The 21,289-nt window shown below is 41.3% G+C and overlaps 1 protein-coding gene and 1 non-coding gene across 2 annotated transcripts in view; both read left to right on the forward strand.

The window, feature by feature from the left end:
* Positions 1 to 897: 897 nt before the first annotated feature.
* The window catches only part of STARD3NL (STARD3 N-terminal like), a 63,406-nt gene continuing 43,014 nt past the window's right edge, over positions 898 to 21,289 (forward strand). The window contains exon 1 of the mRNA XM_019958710.2: positions 898 to 1,086. The gene's annotated coding sequence lies outside the window, so the exon portion shown is untranslated. The remainder of the gene's footprint in view (positions 1,087 to 21,289) is intronic.
* On the forward strand, positions 13,660 to 13,732 carry TRNAS-GGA (transfer RNA serine (anticodon GGA)). Its single transcript has one exon. It is a non-coding gene; the product is annotated as a tRNA-Ser (tRNA).

The following is a 21,289-nucleotide window of genomic DNA, read 5'->3' on the forward strand; positions in this document are numbered from 1 at the left end:
ACTTAGCAGCAGCAGCAGCAGGAACATATGACCATATGGATCTTTTCAAATCAAAAGTTTGTCAATGGATATGTTTATTACCTTGTTTGTAGTGATGGTATCACAGGGTCCAAAATCATTAAAATGTATACATTAAATACTTGCAACTTTTGTATATTGTCTCAGTAAAGTTTAAGGTCAATTTCGAGCGAAAACCTATACAAATTAAAAAAAAAAAAAAGTTGACTGCTATTAAAACTGATTGGGAAGATCCCCTGGAAAAGGAAATGGCAACCCACTCCATCATTCTTGCCTGGAAAATCCTACGGACAGAGGGGCCTGGCGGGCTACAGTCCATGGGGTCGCAAGAGTCGGACACGACTTAGCAACTAAACCACCACCACCACCACTATTAAAACTTAAGTGTTATGCGCTAGGAGCGCTGAGAGAGTATCCTAAGTCGGGGTGGAGGTAGGGCTGGGGCCGAGGAGAATTCAAAGCTGAGGTAACTCTTGAACAGGGAAATTGAATGTCCTACGTTTTCACTTCTGGAGCGCCCAAGGGCCCTGAAATCCAGTCCCATGATTATTTCCCAGAGTTGGACCCTAAATTGCCACCAAAAGACTGGGGGAAGCCAGAAGTATCTATCAGGAGAGCGAAGGGACGCACCAGAAAACCGTGCGGAACCGGATTCGCGAAAATTCAGTCAGCCGTAGTTTCATACTCCCACTCTCTCCTCAGGGCCGGCCGGACCGCCCCTCGCTCCTTCCCGCAACGCTTACTGGACAGTATATGACTGACAGAGTCACTCACCAATCGCCGCTCTGCTATAGGGGCTCTCTGGCCCTTACCGGGTCTTTGGTCCCTGGGGCGAGATGCGACCTCTGTGCGTCGACGTCAGCGTGCTGACGTCATAGGCCGGGTACTCGAGGAGGTCCTGGGGCGATAGTACGCGGGCGGTGGGCTGCGCGACTTCTGCAGGACTAGAGTCCTGGTCCCGCCCCGCCGAGCCCCGCCCCTCCGCCGGCGGAGACTGCCGCGGGCGCAGCCACAGATCCGCGGTCTCCCGGCCAGCCTGGGGCGGCCGGCCCGGAACCACCCGATGAGGTAGGCTGGGTTTCTAGTCACCCTATTTGACAGATTGTAAAACTGAGTCATCGGGATCAGATGATTTGCCCGGGGCTCACTGGAGACCCGCGAACGGAGGTCAGAACCGAGCATCCCGGCTTGTTTGTACGGCCCTCGCCGCCCTCTGGAGAGGAGGAGGGGCTTGGCGGGCTTGTTTATGATGGGTACAGAAGTGAAGTTGCAGATTGCGGCGCCTCTTTTCATCCAAGGTTTGGGTGGGCATTCAGGGGATGGATGCTAGTAGAGAGGTCTCCATTCCTTCATCCTGCGGAGCCCTCGGTGAAATCAAGCCCTCTGCTGGCCCCTTGGGCCCTCCATGGTGACCAAGAATGGTGACTAGGTTGATGCGTGGGTTATAGGAACAAGGTCGCTTACTGACCTCTTTTTTTTTCCCCCATCAAGGAAAGCTGTGTTCCAACCAAAATTTAAAAATTAAAGCACAAATCACGAATGTCCTGGCTCTGGTTTCAGTTCACTGCTTTGCTCACTCATGGGTATCTGGTCATATTTTGAAATCTCAGTAGCATGCTTATTTTTTGGTTTAGGATTAGAGGGGATTTTTTTTAATTCAAACATGAGTTAACATTGTGGAACTTTTCTTATTCTCTTAAAGTGCCAATTGATCTTCATGTCATTTTTCTTCTGTTTCACAGGTGAAATTACTGAATTCATCACTTTATTCAGTAATAGTTTGGATAAGCTTAGCTAGGTAACAAAATAACAGATCAAGCCTTTCCATACTAATACTGGAATTAGTTCAGTTTATCTCAGAATTCTTTGTGGAGAAGAGTTCTGAAAGATAATTCACATATATAGTCCATCTACCCATATATCCTCATGAAACAAAACATCTTAGGATACCTAAGATGCTTTATTTATGGGTTCTAATAAGGTGGGGCATAATTCATGCTCATAAAGTAAAAATGTGTACTGTATAATATATGTATCCATATATAATGTTTTGTATTGTCATGAAGAATTCATTCTTTTTAAATCTGTCTCAGACATTGACCTTTAAGACTGCATTATTGCATAAAACTGCATTAAAGAAATGAAATTAAAACCGCTTCAGGGGACTTTTCCTTACTAAGGTTCACAGAAGGATGTTTATTATCGTTTGACTTGAGTCTTTGAACAAATTTTTCTGATGATCGCCTCATTTCTGCCTCATCTCATTCTTTGTTGTAGATGTTGAGGATTGAATGTGGAAACATTTAAATAATAGTCTTGCCCTCAAGATCTTCCATTTTGATGGAGATACTATAAATATATAAACAAAAATGACAATTTTAGATAATGATAAATGCTAGAATAGACATTACCAGGGGCTGGAGCACGACTGGGATGTGGGGGGAAATTTAGATATGGGTGGTCAGGAAAGATTTCCTTGAGGAAGTTTGGAGGAGATCTGAATGTTTAGAATGAGTCAGCCATGGGAAGATCTGCTGGAAGTTTCCAAGCAGAAGTAACAATGCAAAGGAGCTAAAGGAAAAAGAAGCTTGATATGTTCCAGAGATAGAAGAGAAGCTGTGTGGCTGGAGTGGGGTATACCTAGGGGAGAGTGAGGTGGGAGGACAGTAGTGGGGGAAGTGGCACTCAGAGGTGGGCAGGATTGCGATCATCTCAATCCATGTGGGAATTGCAGGCAAAGAATTGTCAAAGCTCTCTTCATTTTTCTTAGTGACATTCATATAATGCTAACCCCGCTTTCTGCTTTATATTGGTTATGAAATCATTGTAGTAAATCACTATATATGTTTTTTCACCAGTGGTCCTCAATGGGAAAATGTCTTCTTCCCTCAAGCACTGTGTCCCACGCTGTTTCTTTCCTGTTCGTTGTTACTATCTGCAGTACTCTGAGCCTTTGTTTATCTTCTGCTTCCTGCTTTGATCCTTCTTACTCCCAACTGTCGGAGAAGGCATTGGCACCCCACTCCAGTACTCTTGCCTGGAAAATCCCATGGATGGAAGAGCCTGGTAGGCTGCAGTCCATGGGGTCGCTAAGAGTCAGACACGACTGAGCGACTTCACTTTCCCTTTTCACTTTCATGCATTGGAGAAGGAAATGGCACCCCACTCCAGTGTTCTTGCCTGGAGAATCCCAGGGACTGGGGAGCCTGGTGGGCTGCCGTCTATGGGGTTGCACAGAGTCGGACACGACTGAAGCGACTTAGCAGCAGCAGCAGCAGCACTCCCAATTGTGAGTCCTCCCCAGTATTTATGTGCCAGGCATTCAGTCCCTGCTCTTCTCCAGGCTGAGTTCTAGGAAACTGCTTTGTCAAGTGGATTCCTCTTCTCCATTAGAACTTATCTTACTGGCCAGAGACTTAATGTCTGCCTTTATTTAGTGCCTGCAATATACCAGAGGCATTATATACTTTCTGATTCTTCTTTCCTGTTGCAAAGGTAAATGTTATCCTTTCTTGACAGAAGAGGAAACTTCTGCATAAGGCTACCACCTGGTACTGAGGGAGCCCAGGTTTGAACACTCCAGTTAGTCTGTCACTGAAGCTTGATCCGTGATACACTACCTCCCTGAGTGTATTACAACAACTCTGTACTATGAAATTAATATTTTATGAAATAGCACTTTAGACATCATGATTCAATCCTCGTAGTTTAAAGGTGAAACTGGGGAAGCCTCTTCAGTGCTTTTCGAGACAGAACTGGCATCAGATTCTCATCCTACTAATTTTCAGCCTAATGTTTTTTCTACTATACTTAAACTTCATGGACGGTCCATCACAAGGGGTTTTGGTATATAGAGAAATATAATATTTCAACATCATGAATTTACTGTCCATAAACTCATACAAGGCAGTTTTAAATAAACTCATACAAGGCATCTTTTAAAAAGATGAGACAGTGCTGCTACTTGGGCTAAAATAGCCCCTTGGTGGTGGTGATGGTGGTTTAGTCGCTAAGTCATGTCTGACTCTTGAGACCCCATGGACTGTAGCCCATGGGATTCTCCAGTTAAGAATACTGGAGTGGGTTGCCATTTCCTTCTCAAGGGGATCTTTTGGACCCAGGAATTGAAGGCAGATTCTTTACCGACTGAGCTCTGAGGGAAGCCCCCAAACAGCCCCGTACTGTATTTTAATTCTTTTTTCAGCAGTGAGCATATGTAAACTTTCTTTGTGAACCTTGGTTTTCTTAGTAGAAAGTGGCTTCAAAATGACTTTAAAATTTACATTTCAACTTCACAAATCTTTGTAGGGAGTTTACAATGTGTTGTTTTCCCAGCTTTAACCATTTGCTTACAAGTACGGGAACATCGCTGAGCATTTGCTGGTTCATGGTTTCTGTTGGCAAGTATGGTTTCTTCCTATAATTGAGGAAGCTGTTGAGCCAGCTCAGGGAGACAACTTCTCTTTCTTAGTAATGCATTATCATTTTTGAAAATGAGTCAAAATTCATTTCTAAATTATATTATTGAAAAGGGGGTCAGTTTCCTCCTACAATTTAAAAATACCCATTCTTTATTTCTGCTGCTACTGCTGCTAAGTCGCTTCAGCCGTGTCTGACTCTGTGCGACCCCATAGACGGCAGCCCACTAGGCTCCCTCGTCCCTGGGATTCTCCAGGCAAGAGCACTGGAGTGGGTTGCCATTTCCTTCTTCCTTCTTTATTTCTAACGTTTGCTTATTTTATTAATTATGATTGAGATACTATTGATGAATTATAGTAAATTAACAAATAGCTGAATTTACTTTCTGATAGCTTTTTGACTCTCCTATAAGTGACTCAGATGGTAAAAAATCTGCCTGCAATGATGGAGACCTGAGTTCGATCACTGAGTTGGGAAGATCCCTTGAGTAGGGCATGGCAACCCACTCCAGTATTCCTGCCTGGAGAATCCTATGGACAGAGGAGCCAGGAGTTGGACACGACTGAGTGACTTTGGGGTCACAAAGAGTTGGACATGACTGAGTGACTAAGCATAGCACAATAACTTAATGGTGATCAACTTTTCTATTAGTCAAATCAGAATAATGTTACTGGAATTAGTTTGTGCAGCTGACTTACACCTTCTGAAGGTCCAAGCTGTTATGATTTGGCCTCAGATTACAGTGCTGTCCTTCCACCATGAACCCAGTGCCCCAAACTGGACTCCTGGCCGTTCCAGCTTTAGTGCCATTGCTTGTGCTCTGCCTGCAGCCTGAAATGCATTCTACATAAACAGTTGCAGCCAAAGTTCTACCAGTGCCACTGTGTCCGTCTTTGCTCCTTTCCTCTGTCTCTTTAGTGGAAGCCTTCTCTTTGACAGCACTTCTGGTAGTCTTGCTCTGTGATGCAGTTTACCGATCTGGATATCTTTGGTAGCATACGATGTTGTACGTGGGTGTTCAAATATATGTTAACTTGAGCTTAAAAGAGATTTAACAATTTGTTTTAGACTTGAAAAGTGTTTTTTTTTTTTTTTAAATAAATGATAGAGCCCTTTAGTTTAGCCTTTTTAGATTTGTAGAACTGTTACTACCTCACCTTTGCTAGAAGCGTCTTTAATGCTTTTCTTGGCCTTGATTCAGCAGAACTTCTTTCCTGTTACAGTTAAGGGTCTGACTGCTACAGTTACCAAGGGGTCCCTTGAGAGGAACTCAGATGTTTGTGCTATAAGTATTGAAGGCACATTGTTGCAAATAAGAATCAGTGTTCTCTGTGTTTATGGTTTTGGGAAAAAAATAACAGCAGTTCCACTTTTTAATAGTGACTGAGAAAACTGAAGCCAGAGGACAAGTCAGAGATTCCTGCAGTGCTGGGCTACGGAGCTTGATCAGCACTCCTGGTTCATGGCAGCATGGGCTGGCACTCGTTCTGATGTCCTGCTGCAGAATTCCTGGTAGCCTCTTAAGTGTATTTTAGCACGGCTGAGGCCTTTCCAGATTGTTTGACTTGCTTGCTACTGAGCTGCCCTACATCTGGAAGACACCTCTTGTTGTGACTCCAACTCAAAGCAGGAACTCTCCCCAAGGATCCCCAACTGAGCTGTTTAAGCCCACGGGATCTTCCTGGGCAAGCGGTGGCTGGTATCTGGTTTGGTAGGCTCTTTAGTTTAAAGCCTATTTCTTGGGGCTTTCCTGGTGATCCAGTGGTCAAGACTTGGAGCTTCACTGGTAGGAGACATGGGTTCAGTCCCTGGTTGGGGAACTAAGATCCCACATGCTGCTCAGGGCAGCCAAAAAAGGTAAAAATTAATTAATAAAATGAAAGAGCAAAACCTTTCTCTTCTACTTCCCCTCTCATCACAGTTTTCTAAAAAATTTCTTGGGATTAATGGGCATCCTCTGTATTAAACTAGGAGCTGGAGGAAATTCAGTCTGGTGCCTTCTAAGTTGCAGTAATCACCAGTTTCTGTGTTCCGTGTTTTCCAGGACAGTTTACTTTTCTGACACTGCATTGTTGCTCACTAGAGGATATTCTTGTTTGCTTTTTGTTTTAGGAAAATATATTCTCATGGTTCTTTAATTGATTAATGACCTGCTGAATGAATGACATAGAACCAGGGAATTTCAAGTACATTTCCCTATTTGTTAAATTCCTCCAAGGTAGCAGAAGGAGCTCTTGAGAAATTAAGAGTTTTCTCCAGCTGAGGTGGGAGGCCCAGCTAGGGCTTGCTTCTGTTATTACTGATAATAACTGAGAGGGCTTCCTCTGTGTTAAGCATTCCTTTTAAATGCTTTATGTCAGGATTTGGTATCCTGAGCACTGTTGACATTTTAGGTTGGATAATTTTTTGTGGTGGGGACTGTCCTATGAGTTGTAAGGGGTTTAGCAGCATACCTAGGCTCTACCCTCCCTGGATACCACTCCCCACTCCCCCCAGTTGTGACAACCAAAAATGTCTCCAGTCTTTGCCACATGTCCTGGAGTGTGTGAGCAGAGTCCTTCCCTCCATAGACACGTAAAGAATCACTGCTTTACTAAACTAACTTATTCCTCTCAACAGCCCTTTAAGATGGGTCGTATTATCTTCATTTTGTGCAAGGAGAATCTGAGGCGTGGAGAGGGTTAAGTGACTTGTTTGGGATTACACGAGTAGTAAGCAGTCATATTGGATGTGAAACTCGTCAGTGTTCTTTGTAAACTCTGGCCTTGTGTAGCCAGCAGACTGGCCACAAACTGTTAGGGACCCAAAGACTATGTAAGTTCAGTTCAGTCACTCAGTCGTGTCCGACTCTTTGCAACCCCATGGACTGTAGCATGCCAGGCCTCCCTGTCCATCACCAACTCCCAGAGTTTACTCAAACTCATGTCCATTGAGTCAGTGATGCATCCAACTATCTCATCCTCTGTCATCCCCTTGTCCTCCTGCCTTCAATCTTTCCTGTCATCAGGGTCTTTTCAAATGAGTCAGTTCTTTGTATCAGGTGGCCAAAGTATTGGAGGTAAATCAGGGGACAAAACAAAAGCCAGCAGGATCAAACAGGGCTATCAGTGAGGTGCCTGAGTGAACAGGGGAGCATTGCCAGAATTGCCTCTTTTTCAAGAGAAGCTAGAGATCTGGATTTTAGTTGTGTGAAAAATGCTTATCTTTTAATATTGGCAATTAATCTAGTGACTAAAAACACCATGCAAGCCAGTAGACAGACAAGCAGTATCACTTACTGGGACAAGGTTTGGTCCCAGGCCATCAGATTGTAGTCTTTTTTGTGGAGACTTTGCAACATTGTGATAATCATAGAGAATTGTATATTCATTTGATTAAAAGCGCAGGTATAGATTCTATGTGGAGGGCAAAAGTTTTCACTTCTTGGAAGTCTCTGGAAATAGATTGGTGGGGTGGTGCTTCTAGACTAGAGGTAGTTGTCTTTTTTTTTAAGCTGAAAAAGTATGAGAATTAGGCTGACTATCCATCACACTTTGAAATTTTAGTGCTCTGCTGCTCAGCAGAGACTCAGTTTGAAAGTTCTGTACTTTGTCCTTCAGCAGCGTCACCAATAACTTTTTTTTTTTTTTTTTTATGACCTCTGCCTGTACCGGTGCTAAAGGCAATATCATATAGGACAACCAGGAGACATAAATTCTGGAGTTCAATATCCTGGAGAAGTGAACCACAGCCATACCTCAGTTTGTTGACAGCCAGTAACCAATGGAGTCCAGTTTAACCCTGTAGGAAAAGACCCAGCTCTCTACCTGTTTCAGTAACAGGTGGACTTCTCCAGGTTTTGTAGCCTTTTCCATGAGCCCGTGCGCCTTCGTATCCCTGCTCTAGGTGTGAAAGCGGCCTCCCGCTTTCACACTGTCTGTGCGTGGCCTTGGGATCTGCCCTGCGCCTCCTCAGGTGGGCCCCTGAGGCTGTGGGCAGCCCAGTCTCTTCGACGTGCTCCTGCTTCTCCTCTGTTTTTAATTTAGTCTGCCTCTTCCTTGCTGGATGTCACCTTTTCATTTCTTTCGAAGCCATACGTTTTCTTTTAGGCCAGCTTTTGTTTTTAATCAAGTTTTTTTCTGGCCGTAAGAACCTAAAATTCTGTCCTTTAGTGTTACAACCATCTTAGACTTTGATTTCTAATTATTTGTATAACCGCTTTACCTCCTCTATAAAATTATATTTTCCTTGAGGATCAGCCTTCCCCATCTCACTTTTCCCTACAGCATCTAGCAGAGTGTTTCCGTGGGGTAGATGCTTCATACATTTCAGTTTATTCACGGGGTCCTGGTAGGTTCCCACTCATATAGTGATTTCTTCCTTTTTTCCCCGTATATTTGTATCAGTTTATCTAATGTGTTGTTAGAGTGACTTCACTAAATAGAATTCAAAGTAGGAACGAAAAAGTGATGACCAAATTAATTTGGGAAGGTTGGACCATTTTTATTAATTTCATTGTCAATGCTAGTAATCAGAGATGAAATATTCTTCGTTTATTGATGTTGGAACTCCAGACATCTGTATAAACTTGGCTAACTTTAGGTAGCAAGTACCCAGACTCCATACTTTTATACAGCAATATTTATTATTTATTTATATTATATAAATATAATTTATAAAAATATATAAATATAATTTATATTATTAAATATAATAATATTTATTATTAAACAAATTTATAATAACAAAGAATGCCTAACAAACACATGGCCAGGTATTTCCCTAGGTGCTAAGGATACAGAAGTGTCTTCTGGGACCTTTGGTATAATACTGAGAATAAGACATGTAAACAATATGTAAAATTGTATGAAAGATTGGAAGTACTGGTAAAGACAGATAATCTCCCAGTGGGATCAGAGAAGATTTCATTGAGGAAGTGGGACTTAAGCTTCCTTGAACAATGAATAGGCTTTCATTGCTGTTGATTGTTTGGCAGTTGCCCGAAAAGGCACTCCAGGCTGGAGTATTAAGACAAAGACAGTGACAGTGCGAACCACCTCGTGTACAGGGAAACCACCCCTGAGTTAGTCCGTCTAGAGTTCTGGGTGTGAGGAAATGGAGTTTTGAGCAGAGGGAGGAAGTGGTTCCTTCAGGCTTTCGTTTTAGAAAAACTAGCATGATTCCAGTATAGAGAATGTTTTGGAGGCAAGTAGACTGAATTACTGGAGTAATGTGGATAAACGCTGACTGGGAAAACCATGGAATAGACTGATGAGAGCTATTGGGAGGAATGACATGGTCATCAGTTAAGAATGTAATGTTTGAAAGATGGAGCCAGCAGAAGAATCAAGTTTAACATGGTCTCTTAATTATGAAAGCTTATGTATGAGATCTTACTGAATTTTTCTTACCTTAAGCATTTTTATGTATTTACAGGTATGTGTGTGTGTATAATATATATATTATACATATACATTATATATATAATGTATACATATAATGTATAAGATGTGTATATATATGTGTATATATATACATATGTATAATATATATAATGTGTGTATATATATTATACATCAATATCAATATTTTTAAGTCATTCTTAAATTTTTCTTTTTGATTTTGTAATTGTTTATCTTTTTAAATTATTTGAGAGCAGATTTTGTTTTGAGACATGGTAGTTTCAGACCTTTATTGAGAACCTTGTGAGCTTAAAGAGGTCTTACTTTAGTGATGTCCTCTCTCTCTGTAACATATGCTCCCAGCCCACTCTTACCATTAGGTTGCAGTTCAAATTGTTTTATTGGTATATCAGCTAGTTGTTGTATTGAGTCTTATAATTAGTGGTCTTTGTTTATGTGATCCTGTTTTCTGAAGCATGGGCTAGGTTGATAAAGTCATCTGATGCTGATCTCTTAAGGCTCTGTTTTCCTTTGTGACTGCCTAAAAAGTCTGATGAAGAAAGAGGAAAGGCTGCTGGTGTTTTTTTAAATCTCGCTATCAAGATTTGAGGTTGAATGTCCTTCTAAGTCACATGCACCCAAGCTTTGAACCTCAGATCTTGACTTATAGTAGAGATCAGTAATTTTGTAAAGAACTATGTTTACCCATGTATCAAAGTATAGGAAATAATGTATGTAACTTCTGCCTGTTGGTAGATATTCCCGGGCAAGCGTATAAGCGGCACTGCCTTTTATTGACTTGGTATAGTTTGTGAGATGGGAAGTTGGCCTTGGGTAACTCCAGGGACAGTTGCTGTTACATCTTTCCTCGTATTGCTAGTAGCGTGTCATTTCTACCAGCTGTGGAGCCACTACAGGAGCAGTGAGTAGAAGATGGCTCTGAAAGCTAGGGTGACACCTGTGGGAACCCTTACCCTTCCAGAGGAGTCTTGTGTCATTGAGTAAAGAGGAAATGAAGCTCGCTTCTAAATATCCACCTTGGCTTTGCTGTCTGATCATCAGCTGGCTACATGGAATTTAGCTTTTGTTTTCTCTGCCTTTGAGAAGGCTTATGAAGAATGTATGATGAACACATTTTTGATTCTAGTCTTTGAGATTAAGAAAGACAGTTACTAAAACAAATTTATATCTTTAGCTGCCTTCCTATGACTCCTGGGATAGCAGTAAACTCAGTGCCTCGAGATACTGATTTTCAGATCTAGAGCAGTAAGATCATGAGTTCCACTCTGAGAATTGAAAGCATTTGTTTGAAAATTGCTTACAATAAGTACTTAAGTGGCATTACAAAGCACAAAAATGTCCTTATATGCATTGGAATATATTTCAAGTTTCTTAACTGAAGGACCTTCATCTGTCTAGACAGTAATATGACTGTTGATTCCATTATTGCCAAAGCTGGCAACACATCCCTAAGAGGAAGCTTTATATATTCTTGAGAATATATGCACTAAGGAGCAACATGTTTCCTCTGATTTACAGTCTGCTGGTGATTGACTGGTTGACAGTAATAATGAGGTCAAAATTGGGGAAAATAGTGGTAACTCCATAATAATCATTAGATATTTTATAACTGATCTATTGTAATTTTGGGGGGAAAGGTTAAAGTAGACTTAATTCTTTTGGGAGAAGAAAAAGTTTTGGAAAATGATAGGTAATCATCAACCAAAAAAAAAAGTCAGCAGTATTTTAACTTGTGGAAATGACTAACTCATGAAGAAAAATGAGGTTATGTATAACTTCTGTGATTAGGAAGATTAAGACAGACGAGTTTCTGGATCAGCTCTGGAAAAAATATTTGAATGTAGAAGTTAGAACTCAATCTCAAAAAGGGGAACAAGCTGTAAAGTCAGTTTGAGCACCAGAAGGGATTTATAAGGAGGAGAACCAGATGTTGAAGAGAGACAGTAGAAGCTGGAGGAAGGCAGTTATGGTGACTTTTTTGTTCCAGTTATTCTGGGCCACTTGATAGCAGCTTCTGAAAAAAATGAGAGAAAAATAAAATAATATTCTTGTTTGTCTCTCTCTCTCGACCTTTGAAAAGTGATGAGATATAGCTATAACATTCCAGCCGTCTGACTCAGCCAGTGCTGGTGATGTGACTGACTATTGAGATGTTGAGCTCTGCAGGCTGGTGAGCCGACAACATAGGCCACCCAACGTGACTTTGATTACTGTGTGGAATAGTGCAGCTTTGTCAGCCTGTGATCCGTAGTAGAACAGATATACATCGTCAAAGACCTTCCTCTGTCCAGCTGACTCATCCTCCCATGGACCAAGCAACATCCTAGCGGCATGTTTATTATCAAGAGTATATACTTGATTTCTTTCCCTTGTCTTCGATCACCCCCTTGTAATATTTATATATCTGCCTCCTTGACTGGGGCTTCCCAGGTGGCTCAGTGGGTAAAGAATCCGCCTGCAACGCAGGAGACATAAGAGATGCAGGTTCAATCCCTGACTCAGGAAGATCCCCTGGAGGAGGACATGGCAAGCCACTCCAATATTCTTGCCTGGAGAATCCCACGGATAAAAGACCCTGGTGGGCTTTAGTCCATAGGGTAGCAAAGAGTCAGACACGACTGAAGTGACAGCACGCACACTTGCACTCTGTGACTATTTGGAACTTTTTCTGAGAACAGAGAAAAATTGCATTACCTTTTGGGAGTTTTACATTTTGTAGGTGTTCGATGATTATAATTTAAGAAAATGAGAACTCTTAAAGGATTTAAATTACAATTGAAATGAGGATTTAAAAAGAGGATGAGATGGTTGGATGGCTTCACTGACATGATGGACATGAGTTTGAGCAAGCTCTGGGAGTTGGTGATGGACAGGGAAGCCTGGTGTGCTGCAATTCATGGGATCTCAAAGAGTCAGACACAACTGAGCGACCAAACTGAACTACAGGATTTACATAGGGCCCACCTCATAATTTGGAGAAGGCAATGGCACCCCACTCCAGTACTCTTGACTGGAAAATCCCATGGACGGAGGAGCCTGGAAGGCTGCAGCCCATTGGGTCACTGAGGGTCGGACATGACTGAGCGACTTCACTTTCATGCATTGGAGAAGGAAATGGCAACCCACTCCAGTGTTCTTGCCTGGAGAATCCCAGGGACGGGGGAGCCTGGTGGGCTGCCATCTATGGGGTTGCACAGAGTCAGACACGACTGAAGTGACTTAGCAGCACCTCATAATTATTTTCTGTTCTACAAATACATGCACTTTCTTTGTTTTTTTATCCCTCCCCCTCTTCTTTTATGGAGAGAAGGGAGACTATTCTAATTTCTGTTACATCTCATGGCTGTTAATAACCTCCATCTACATGCTGTTGACTCCCAGATTTCTATTTCTAACTCAGACCTCTCCCCTGAACTCCTGACTCATACCTTACTGCTTGCTTTTATTTTCACTTAGATATGAATAAGTATCTTATACTTGTTGTGTCCAAACTGCACTGATGTTCTCCCTCAGAGTCGCCCTTCCTCCAGCTTCTCCCTTGCAGTAAATAGCGAGTCCCTCCCTCCATCTTCTCAGGCTGTAAGTCTGGCAGCTGACTTCTAGTCCTCTCCTTGTCATGTATCTCGTGCCCAATCTATCCCTTTACTAATTTGGCTCTGTATTTGGAACCAACCACCATCACCACCCTTGTCTACTAAGGCACTACATCTTCTGTCTCCTGAATTACAGCCACCACAGTCCGCTAAATAGACTCCCTGCTTCTTTGCCTCTCTCAGCCAGAGAGCCTCCTAAAGCTTAAGTTGCATCAGGCTTTTGGGCTTCCCTGGTGGCTCAGAGGTTAAAGCATCTGCCTGGAATGCAGGAGACCCGGGTTCGATCCCTGGGTCAGGAAGATCCCCTGGAGAAGGAAATGGCAACCCACTCTAGTACTCTTGCCTGGAGAATCCCATGGAGGGAGGAGCCTGGTAGGCTACAGTCCATGGGATTACAAAGAGTCGGACACGACTGAGCCACTTCACTTCACTTCACTTCACTCTCTTCTTCTGAAAAGCTTCTGGTGTTTTCCCACCTCATTCACTGTCTTTACTGTGGCCTGTGAGGTCCTCCAAGGCTCCCCCAGGTTGTTAACTTCTCAGCACCTCGTGCTCCTCTCCTGTCGGTTCTTGCAAAGCTGGAAGCTGATGACCTGGCTGAACTCCTGCCTGGCCAGCTCTGCCCCTCCTCACGGCCTCACCCATCCTCTTCCCTCCAGTAGCCCTGCTCTTTTTCCTGATACCTATGTGGCATCTCTTCCTTATCTCCTGCTAGTCTCTGCTCCACCTTTTTTCACCTGTAATGACTTCAGTGACGTCATCCTGACCAAGCAAGCTGTTTACAGTTGGGTTCAGGTTACTGCTTCTTTATCCTCTGTCCCTGCCCTCTAGACAGTAAACTCTGTTAGAGGAGAGCATTCTTTCAATTTTATTCATTGCCACATCCCCAGTGCTCAGAGGAGGACTTGACATATTTTTGGTATTAAAAGTGTACTTGTGGAGTAAATGAAGTAGATGAGGTATATTCTTGGCAGATGCTGAATTTTCAAAACTTAACAGGTACAACTCTTAAATCTTATAGTATATATCCAGATTCAGTTTCTTAATAAATGCTTTAGATTTGCCTATAAATTATGAAAACAATATATATTTGCCCAGCTATCTTTAAATCTTAATATTTCTTTCTGTGTTATATGTCAAATAAAAGTTCACTGATATTTTTAATTTTGGTATGGAAGTGATTGCCATAAGAACAGGTTTGTTCTTGGGAGATCAGTTAGTATCAGTGAGAGGAGTGACTTAAAAACTTCAAAATATACTTGTTTTCTGCTTTACTTTTTCCAAGTCATTGATGCTAAATTCTAAATAAATTTGAGTCTTGAAACAGATTGTCAAAAAGTTAAATTCTCGTTATACATACACAGTTACTTTAATGTGTTGATATTAAGAGAAATTATTAAATGAGATGAAACTGCACGAAATGACACAGAATTTGAATGGAGAGCCTTGAATGTGTGGAAGCAGGAAGAGAGCAGAACACATAGCAGCAAATGGTGAGCAGACTTATCAGGATGGAATAAAAGCTTTTCTTACTTCTCAGTGTTAACAACTCTAGAAAATAGGACATCTGGAACATAAGTACAGTATTCAGAATACAACCATGGAGTGAGTATATAGGGATATTACTATGGAGTTGGACTTCTAATTCTTGAAGAAAAGTAAGAAAAAGAAGGAAGTGCAGTTGAAATGTAGGTCCCAGTGGAATAAGTCAGCTGCAGGAGTAAAACATGTGGTACATGATGCCGTGGTAGACCTGTCTCTCCCCAGTGTCTGGGAAGAGTGTGAGTACTAACGGATGGAACAAATGAAGGGTAAATTTGACTTTTTAAAAGCTTACGATAGAGTAATGGCTTGTGTACATTTTCACTAAAGATCAGATCAAACTTTAGACCACAAACCACTGTGTGATGTGCACTTTATTGTTTCATTTAATAAAGCCTTGTTGATGACAATGATTAAAAAAAAAAAGACAATTATTAGGTATTCGGTATTGGCTCAAAAATCCAGATAGGATGACTCCTATCTTCAGTCACACGCATTTTAGAAGTCTTTAGCCATCTCGGTTTGTGTCTTGGAAATTCAGTATTTTTATTAGGGGCAGAATGATTTGGATGCCCAGAAATCTTACGTAGGTTTTCCTTTGAGTCTGTTAATGTGTCTAAGTTGTCGTATGTGTGCGTGCTCAGTAGCTTCAGTTCTGTCCAACTCTTAGCCACCCTGTGGTACAAAGATGTGTTTACAAAATCTCTATGTGTTTGTTCTCTTTTATAAAACAATTTAAGAAGTTTTCTAGGATCATTCCAGTTCCTTATTCTGCTTTCAGAGGTAGCTCATACTTAAAGGTAACTTAATGATTTTTCACAGTGAGAATTTACTTTTATTCACATATAAACACACACATATATATGTGCTAAGTCGCTTCAGTCGTGTCTGACTCTGTGCAACCCCATATGTGGCAGCCCACCAGGCTCCCCCGTCCCTGGGATTCTCCAGGCAAGAACACTGGAGTGGGGTGCCATTGTGTTTGTATGTACTAGGTGGATTGATAGAGCAGCCCCATCCCAAAACATCCTTCTATCCTTGTTTTTCTGAATTATTCAGAGGTTAAGAATTTCATAACCAGAATACTAAACTATAATCAGTTTTTCAGTTGTTTTTTGTAGCTTTATCTTTTGGGTTTTTAGTTTTTGTTTTATTCAGGATTCAGTCTAGGCTTGTGCATTACTTTTGATGGTTGTGGCTCTTTTTACGTTTTAAGTTTGAAGAGTGTCCACACTGCTTTCTTACCTTTTGTTTTTGTTTTGTTTTTCATCATGTTGACTTTGCTCAAGATTCAGGATAACTGTCTTGTAGAATATCCCACATACTGTGTTTGATTGTATCCTTATGGAATTTAGGTTAAACTTTTTTTGCACAGAAACATTATAATTGATGTTACAGACTTCTGATTGTATCACTTTAAAAGGCACATAGTGTCAACTTGCTCTAGTATTGGTAATGCTGTTTGATTAGTTGGTACAGGTGGAGACTGCCAGATCTCTCTACTATAAAGGTATATTATTCCTAATGAAATTATTATATAATCTAAGACACTTTGAGACTTTGAATATCTATTCTTCAACAATGTTTTAATAATTTTAGGCATCCAGTAAAGATCCTTGTCTGAATTAGTTACTCCAGCTGGGGATTACAAACTGTTGATATTTCTTATTTTATCATTTGTTCTACGTTTTAATCTAACATTTGTTTCTTGTAAAAGAGAACTACCCTCTCCCTCTTTTGCAGTATTACTGTAGACTCATGAAACTTCTTAATTTTTCCAACATAAATTCCAACTTTACAGTCATTATTCATTTTTATATTCAACTCCCTGCATCTGGCCAATGGAAACACCTTATGACAGCCTACACATTAAAAAAAAATGATTTTGGCTTTTTGTGTCTTTTAAGAAAACTTGCCTACAAAGAGGTTTTAAAAATATTCTCCTGCAAATTTTTATAACAGCTTTATCTTTTTAGGTTTTATGTTTAGATCTATGATCCATCTTGAATTATTTTTTGCATGGTGTTTGTTAGGGTTTGAGGTTCATTGTTTTTTTTTTTTTTTTTTCAGTTTTGATATCTGGCTGTCTCAGCATCATACATTGTTTTTCCAGTTGGATTGCTTTGACATCTTTGTCAAAAGTAAAATGATCATATAAATGCAGATCTCTTTCTAGACTCTCCCTTATGTTCAACTGGTCTGTCTGTTGATCATTATGCTAGTACCACACTGTCTTCATTACTGAAGTGTTGCAGAAGGTCTTTAAGTAGAGTGTTTTCCAGTTTTGTTCTTTTTCAAGATTGCCTTGGACATTCTCATTTCTTTGCATTTCTATATACATTTTAAATTTAGCTTGTCAGTTTCTACCAAAAAAGCTTGATGAGATTATGGTTGAGATTGAGTTGAATCTCCAAATCAATTTGGGAAGAATAGAAATATTAACCATGATTCCTGCCAATCCGTAAACCTGATCAGCTGCCTGTCTATTTTCATCTTTGATTTTTTTCAACAGTGTTTTATAGTTTTCAGTGTTGGGACCTTGCATATATTTTAAGTTTGTTTCTTAGTGTTTTATGTTTTTGATGCTATTTTAACTGCACTGTAGCCCCTCCTCATTTATTCCTACTCCTAGCTGCCCAGAATGGAGGGCTGGTAAACAGGTGAATCACAACAACCTGATAAGCTAATCTTTTTTATTAGTTTGTTTTGTCTAAAGTCTCCTGTACAGTGTCACAGACCTCCGTCCATAGTTCATCAGGCACTCTATCTATCAGATCTAGTTCCTTAAATCTGTTTCTCACTTCCACTGTATAATCATAAGGGATTTGATTTAGGTCATACCTGAATGGTCTAGTGATTTTCCCTACTTTCTTCAGCTTATGTCTGAATTTGGCAACAAGGAGTTCATGATCTGAGCCACAGTCAGTTCCTGGTCTTGTTTTTGTTGACTGTATAGAGCTTCTCCATCTTTGGCTGCAAAGAATAGAATCAATCTGATTTCGGTGTTGACCATCTGGTGATGTCCATGTGTAGAGTCTTCTCTTGTGTTGTTGGAAGAGGGTGTTTGCTATGACCAGTGCATTTTCTTGGCAAAGCTCTATTAGCCTTTGCCCTGCTTCATTCTGTATTCCAAGGCCAAATTTGCCTGTTACTTTAGGTGTTTCTTGACTTCCTACTTTTGCATTCCAGTCCCCTATAATGAAAAGGACATCTTTTGGGTGTTAGTTCTAAAAGGTCTTGTAGGTCTTCATAGAACCGTTCAACTTCAGCTTCTTCAGCATTACTGGTTGGGGCATACACTTGGATTACTGTGATATTGAATGGTTTGCCTTGGAAACAAACAGAGATCATTCTGTCGTTTTTGAGATTGCATCCAAGTACTGCATTTTGGACTCTTTTGTTGACCTTGATGGCTACTGCATTTCTTCTAAGGGATTCCTGCCCGCAGTAGTAGATATAATGGTCATCTGAGTTAAATTCACCCATTCCAGTCCATTTTAGTTCACTGATTCCTAGAATGTTGACGTTCACTCTTGCCATCTCCTGTTTGACCACTTCCAGTTTGCCTTGATTTACGGACCTAACATTCCAGGTTCCTATGCAGTATTGCTCTTTACAGCATCGGACTTTGCTTCTATCACCAGTCACATCCACAGCTGGGTATTGTTTTTGCTTTGGCTCCATCCTTTCATTCTTTCTGGAGTTATTTCTCCACTGATCTCCAGTAGCATATTGGGCACCTACTGACCTGGGGAGTTCCTCTTTCAGTATTCTATCATTTTGCCTTTTCCTACTGTTCATGGGGATCTCAAGGTAAGAATACTGAAGTGGTTTGCCATTCCCTTCTCCAGTGGACCACATTCTGTCAGACCTGTCCACCATGACCCGCCCGTCTTGGTTGGCCCCACAGGGCATGGCTTAGTTTCGTTGAGTTAGACAAGGCTGTGGTCCTAGTGTGATTAGATTGACTAGTTTTCGGTGAGTGTGGTTTCAGTGTGTCTGCCCTCTGATGCCCTCTTGCAACACCTACTGTCTTACTTGGGTTTCTCTTACCTTGGACGTGGGGTATCTCTTCACGGCTGCTCCAGCAAAGCGCAGCCGTTGCTCCTTACCTTGGACGAGGGGTATCTCCTCACTGCCACTGCTCCTAACCTTGAATGTGGAATAGCTCCTCTAGGCCCTCCTGCACCCGTACAGCCACCGCTCCTTGGATAATTACGATGGTATGATCACTCACCTAGAGCCAGACATCCTGGAATGTGAAGTCAAGAGGGCCTTAGAAAGCATCACAATGAACAAAGCTAATGGAGATGGTGGAATTCCAGCGAAACTATTTCAAATCCTAAAAAATGATACTGTGAAAGTGCTATAGTCCATATGCCAGCAAATTTGGAAAACTCAGGAGTGCCCACAGGACTGGAAAAGGTCAGTTTTCATTCCAATCCCAAAGAAAGGCAATGCCAAAGAATGTTCAAAGCACTGCACAATTGCACTCATTTCACACTCTAGTAAAGTAATGCTCAAAATTCTCCAAGCCAGGCTTCAACAGTACCGGAACAACTTCCAGATGTTCAAGCTGGTTTTAGAAAAAGCAGAGGAACCAGAGATCAAATTGCCAACATCCATTGGCTCATCAAAAAAGCAAGAGAGTTCCAGAACAACATCTACTTCTACTTTATTGACTATGTCAAAGCCTTTGAGTGTGTGGATCACAACAAATTGTGAAAAACTCTTAAAGAGATGGGGGTACCAGACCGCCTTACCTGCCTCCTGAGAAATCTGTGTGCAGGTTAAGAAGCAACAGTTAGAACTGGACATGGAACAACAGACTGGTTCCCAATTGGGAAAGGAATACATCAAGGCTGTATATTGTCACCCTGCTTATTTAACTCATATGCAGAGTACATCATGAGAAATGCTGGCCTGGATGAAGCACAAGCTGGAATCAAGATTGCTGGGAGAAATGTCAATAACTGCAGATATGCGGATGACACCACCCTTATTGCAGAAATCAAAGAAGAACTAAAGAGCCCCTGGATGAAAGTGAAGGAGAAGAGTGAAAAAGTTAGCTTAAAGCTCAACATTCAGAAAATTAAGATCATGGCATTTGGTCCCATCGCTTTATGGCAAAAAGATGGGGAAACAGTGGAAACAGTGACAGATTTTATTTTTTGGAGATCCAAAATCATTGCAGATGGTGATTGCAGCCTTGAAATTAAAAGACACTTACTCCTTAGAAGAAAAGTTATGACCAATCTAGATAGCATATTAAAAAGCAGAGACATTACTCTGCCAACAAAGGCCATCTAGTCAAGGCTGTGGTTTTTCCAGTAGTCATGTATGGATGGGAAAGTTGGACTATAAAGAAAGCTGAGTGCCAAAGAGTTGATGTTTTTGAACTGTGGTGTTGGAGAAGACTCTTGAGAGTCCCTTGGACTGCAAGGAGATCCAACCAGTCCATCCTAAAGGAAATCAGTCCTGAATATTCATTGAAAGGACTGATGTTGAAGCTGAAACTCCAATATTTTGGCCACCTGATGGGAAGAGCTGACTCATTTGATAAGACCCTGATACTGGGAAAGATTGAAGGCAGGAGGAGGAGAAGGGGGTGACAGAGGATGAGATGGTTGGATGGCATCACCGACTCAATGGACATAAGTTTGGATAACTCCAGGAGTTGGTGATGGACAGGGAGGCCTGGTATGCTACAGTTCATGGGGTCACAAAGAGGCAGACACAACTGGGCAACTGAACTGAACTGAAGAGTCTTAGAGATAAAGGAAAGTTGCTCTCAGGGTAGGGTGGAAAGTACAAGCTCAGGTTGGTGAGAATGTGATTCCTATTCAGTTCAGATGACTACTGGACTACATGACTACTGGAAAAACCGTAGCTTTGGCTAGATGGACCTTTGTTGGCAAAGTAATATCTCTGCTTTTTAATATTCTGTCTAGGTTAGTCATAGCTTTTCTTCCAAGGAGCAAGCATCTTTTAATTTCATGGCTGCAGTCACCATCTGCAGGGATTTTGAAGCCCCCAAAAGTAAAGTCTCTCACTATTTCCACTGTTTCCCCATCTGTTTGTCATGAAGTGATGGGACTAGATACCATGATCTTAGTTTTCTGAATGTTGAGTTTTAAGCCAGCTTTTTCACTCTCCTCTTTCACTTTCATCAAGAGGCTTTTTAGTTCCTCTTCACTTTCTGCCATAAGGGTTGTGCCATCTGTGTATCTGAGGTTATTGATATTTCTCCTGGCAATCTTGATTCCAGCTTGTGCTTCATCCAGGCCAGCATTTCTCATGATGTACTCTGCGTAT

This window comes from Bos indicus, chromosome 4 (assembly GCF_029378745.1).
Source record: "Bos indicus isolate NIAB-ARS_2022 breed Sahiwal x Tharparkar chromosome 4, NIAB-ARS_B.indTharparkar_mat_pri_1.0, whole genome shotgun sequence".
NCBI lineage: Eukaryota > Metazoa > Chordata > Mammalia > Artiodactyla > Bovidae > Bos > Bos indicus.